Here is a 5,204-nt window from a genome sequence, read left to right on the forward strand (position 1 = left end):
AACCCAAGCTTTAAAATCTGATTAGAAAGAGACCTATAGGGTATCGAGCTTGTTAGGAAAATTTTTCGAAGGATATTGGTTATTCTTTTAGCATACTTCGAAGTTCATGACGGTTTCTGTGAGTTGAATGCGTGACTGCGCCGCCTTGTACTGCGGTGAGGCCTTGAGTATCAAAGCTCCACTAAGCTTACCTCGCCTCGATTCAACTTACTTTGACTCGGATTGATTCCAGAGGGGTTTGCTTAAATTGTAACGAATTCCTCTTCGAGAGATAGAAGCTGGTCTAGAAACAATCTAAGTGAGCCATCATGCTTGTTGTTTGCTAGAAATCTCTAGGTTTGCTGTGGTAAAGTCGAGTCAGCCTGCTGTGTGATTGCTATAACCTTCCCGTTAGGATTTTTATTTCTTTTTGATATTTTTTTTAGTGTATGCACGATTTTGTTAATAGGGCTTGGAAAAGAGATACTCTAGGTCGATTGATTAGCGAAAAACCTAGTAGTTCTTCTGATTTAAGCAGGGAGCTCGAAGATTTTTCTTTTGAGAGCCCTGTTTTTGGAAACTTCAGTTTTGAGAATCTGTCTCTTCGTGAAAATCTCATAACCCCTAGTACTTCTGTTGTGCCAGCGATGACAACTTTGAAAGATTACATGTTCCCAACTAGGACCAACCGAGCTTCGTGCATTAAATTGCCAGCCACTACGGCTAATTTCGAGATAAAACCTAGTATTCTTCAGATGATCCCTATATTCTTAGGAAAAGATGATGAGAACCCTTATTTCCATATTAGGGACTTTGAGGAAATTTGTGGGACAATTAGAATAAAAGATCTTACTGGTGAAGTCTTGAAACTTAAGATGTTTCCCTTTTCCTTGAGAGATAAAGCCATGACCTGGCTGAACAACCTACCATCTGAATCCATTGAAACATGGAAGGAACTTATTGCCGCTTTCTATATGAAATTCTACCCTAAGCATAAAACTGCAGCTGTTAGGAAGACAATTAGTGCTAGTGTGCAACAAGAGGGAGATTCTCTTTATAGATTTTTAGAGAGATTCAATGATCTTCTATCTCAGTGTCCTCACCATGGATTTGATAAGATGAAACTCGTACAAATTATTTATGATGGTTTAGACTATTCGACCAAAGCCATGGTTGAGTCTATGTGCGCTGGTGAGTTCACTAGTAAAAGTGCTGATGATGCTTTTACCTTCTTAGAAGTTATCGCTGAAAAATCCCAACAGTGGGAATCTTGTGTTGAACCCCCTAAAAGACTCTTGGTCAATGGAAGTAGCACCAATGTGGTAGATACGAGTTTTGCGTCTGATGCTAAGTTTGCTGCTTTGTCTAGAAGGTTAGAAGCGTTAGAAATGGGTCAACCTAAAAATAAGTCCCTTGTTGAACCTAATAGAGCCTCTCAAATCTCTAGTTGTGGAATAGAGCCGGATAACTCATTTTGGGAAGGTCAGGTTAGTGAAGAGCAAGCTCATGCTGTCTATAACAATGCTAGGTTTGAAAACCGTCAGAAGTTTGACCCCTACTCAGAGACCTACAACCCTGGTTGGAGAAACCATCCTAATTTCTCTTGGTCTAAGGTCCAGAATCAAGGCCAGTCTAGTAATTCTCAGCCTCCCCCAGGTTTTGGTTATACTAAGAACTCTTCAGGTCAGACCCAGAACCCATCTGAGAATAGAATAGCTAGCATAGAGGAAACCATTAGTATATTAAAGAAGAGCCAGGAGATGCTATCACAAAGCCAGGAAGTGTTAGTAAAAAGCCAGGGTAATTTTCAAGAGGAAACCAAACAGAATTTTAAGAATAGTGCCCAGTCTTTTGCTAAATTAGAACTTCAAGTCGGCCAAATAGCTAAGTATATTAATGAGAGAGAGGAAGGAAGGTTCCCTAGTCATACTGATCCTCACCCTAGAGGAGAGAAATCGTACAGTCATGTTAACTCTGTTACGACCCTTAGGAGTGGAAGGAAAGTTGATAATAAGGTCGACATGCCTGATAGTGAACATGCTGTAGTTCACCCTTATGAGCCAGAAAATGAGGAGACTGATAGAGTCTCCAAAGAGACCAATGAGGGTCCTGATGAGCCCGGCTTTGTTCCCAAAGCCCCGTTCCCCCAGCTGCTAGTTCCGACTAAGAGGGAGTCCAACTTTAATGATATATTGGAGGTTTTTAAGCAGGTTAATATCAACCTTCCATTATTAGATGCAATTAGGCAGATTCCCTCGTATGCCAAGTTCCTTAAGGACTTGTGTACGCGAAAGCGTAAGCTCAGTGTCCAGAAGAAAGCCTTCATAGCTAGTCATGTGAGTTCTATTATTCAGAATACCACTACTCCTAAGTATAAAGACCCAGGGTCCCCTACCATTGCTTGTACAATAGGTAAGTATCGTGTTGAGAAAGCTTTGCTTGACTTAGGAGCCAGTGTGAATTTACTTCCATATCATGTGTACCTTAAGCTAGGACTTGGTGAGATGAAACCTACCCAGATGATACTTCAGTTAGCTGATAGGTCCTTAAAAGTTCCTCGTGGTGTGATCGAGGATGTTCTCATAGAGGTTGACAAGTTTATTTATCCAGTGGATTTTGTTATCCTAGATACATAACCTGTCCCTGACCCAGAGAACCAAATACCAGTGATTTTAGGTCGCCCGTTTTTAGCTACATCCAATGCGATCATTAACTGTCGAAATGGTATTATGAATCTATCTTTTGGTAATATGACTATTGAGTTGAATATTTTTAATGTCAATAAGATACATTCTGAGCTAGATGACACGAGCATTGAAGAGGTCAACATGATAGGAACCTTAGTTCCGAAGTATGTACCAAACACCGAATCGGAAGATCCATTAGAGAGTTGGATAGCCCGATTTAGCATGGATTTCGACGATGATAGCAAAATTGAACAAGTAAATTCTCTGTTGGATTCCATTCCTATGTTAGATATCGATAAATGGAAATCTAGGTTTGAACCATTACTAGCTATCGAATCTACCTTAAGCCCTTATTTCGAAGAGCCTAAAGATCCTCCTAAGTTGGACCCCAATTATGCATTTGTAGGCCCATCTGAGATTTTGCCTATAACTTCCGATTTGGATAGTGATTATGAGATTAGGCCAGTAACCGTGCTTCAACACAATAAGGAAACTCTAGGGATGACCATAGAGGATATGAAACATATAAGTCCTATAGATAGTATACCTCAAAAGAATTTAGAGGATGAACCACCTGATTATAACTCAGAGAAAGCAATTGACCTTTTTCAGGAACCGGATGGTCTAGAAATTAGGAATATTGTGACTAGTTTATGTAGAGACACCCAAAACTCTAAGTTTGGGGGTAGAGATTGTCAATTATCCCAGTAGAAGTCCCTAACTTGGGACTCAAGCCTAGTGCATCTGAGGTATCGCTTGAGTCTATTCAGACTCCACAACCTGATCCGCCTGATACTGTTCAGGAGGAAATCCATATATTAGAAACCCGTTTTTCGGATGAATCTATTTTTCAAGACACTCTTATGAAGCCCAACTGGAGGCTCTGGATAGATCCGGTTGTCTTGCAAGAAACCTTAGATGAGGATGTGCTCCTTCTGTTCATTTTTCTGAACCAGTGCAGTTTTCTCATATTGGTGTTAGCTCTATTTGGTATTATGGACCACAACTTTTTCGGCTATTGGAATATGACTTTGGAAGGTGAAGATCCTTTTTGAGGTATTTGATGTCTGGCTGAAGACTTTAAACTTAGCACTTCTTGGGAGGTAACCCAATCTCATGCAACATGGTAATATCTTTCCTTAACTCTTTTTCTTCAAGTGGTAACAGTTTCTCCTTGTTCATGCTTTTAATTTTATCTTTAGAACATCGAGGACAATGTTAGATTTATGTTTGGGGGTGGGGAAGAAACTTTTTGTTAGTTTTAAGTTGCAATAAATAAACTCCAGAGCCTAGAAATTTACGCCTATTAAGGATAGCACTAACCAATCTAAGTGGATGGAAACATTTTTGTTTTAGGAGTTGAGGAACCAATCTGACTAGATGGAAACATCTATAGAGTCTATTCATAAAAGCACAGATCTCAGGTGTTAGAAATAACATGATAGTTTCGCCATATCTCGTCGAGTCCTTTTCACTTTCTATTTTTTCTTTTATTTCAAGTGATTTGGTGGGGTACACGATTCAAGTTGTTACCACTGCTAGGGTGAATTAGAGTGACTGAGTTACCAAAAAAAAAAAAAAGACTGGACCAGTTAGACCAATCAGAATAAGTATTAACACTTGGATAGCAATATGCGTGTGTTCTCCCTGTTTCCGTCGCCTAAGCAAGCGTGGAATGCAGGACCCGTGGGAACTATCGTGTAATCTGCTGACAAGAAGCATGCGCTTGGATCAAAAAGATCTATTCATGCCGTTAAGTTAAAAAAAAATGGTTATTGTTATGTGTAGTCAACTGCTGGTTCCCTTGTATTTGCCAGTTTGTTGATCTAGATTTAAGTTATTGACCACTGGTTCCCTTGTATATGCCAGTGTGTTAATATTAGTCAGGCCGGTATCTCAGTCATTTAGGTTAGGTTCATCTTGGCAGAGGCCTTCAGACAGATATGGGAAACACCGTTCGCTTTTCAACCATCTACATTTTTCTTTTTCCATCTTCTTAATCTTTTCGTGTGATTAGTCTGACTCCAAGTATGATGTCCATCGTGAAACTATCTTAGTAGAGCTCTGTCACTTATATGAATTTTAGTATGCTTGAGTGCAAACTCGTGTACAACAATTGGAATTTCGCATCAGGGTTCTTCCTCTTAGAGTCAATAATTCTATGCCAACCAAGGAGGTTCTTTAGTGCTTTCCAAGGTTCTGCGTAGATAGCTAGGGTCTGGAGTATTGATTTTTTGGGTACACCTCTGGTAAACCCTCCGGATACAACACTCCGCCACTAGGGCCACCTAGGGGTCCAAATGATTTTCCTTTCTAGAATAAATTTGCTCGAGGACTAGCAAATAATAAGTTTGGGGGTATTTAATAGACACATTTTTGTGTCTAATTTGATCTCAATATTATATATTGTTGTCTCTCGATTTTGTATTAATTTTGGTGTTTTATGTATTTGTAGGCATTTTTGGGAATAAAACATTTTTTTGGAAAATTCGGCTCGAAAAGTTGATTTTGGCACCCGGAGGACAAGTGTTATTCGGA

Source organism: Papaver somniferum, chromosome 6 (assembly GCF_003573695.1).
Source record: "Papaver somniferum cultivar HN1 chromosome 6, ASM357369v1, whole genome shotgun sequence".
Lineage (NCBI taxonomy): Eukaryota > Viridiplantae > Streptophyta > Magnoliopsida > Ranunculales > Papaveraceae > Papaver > Papaver somniferum.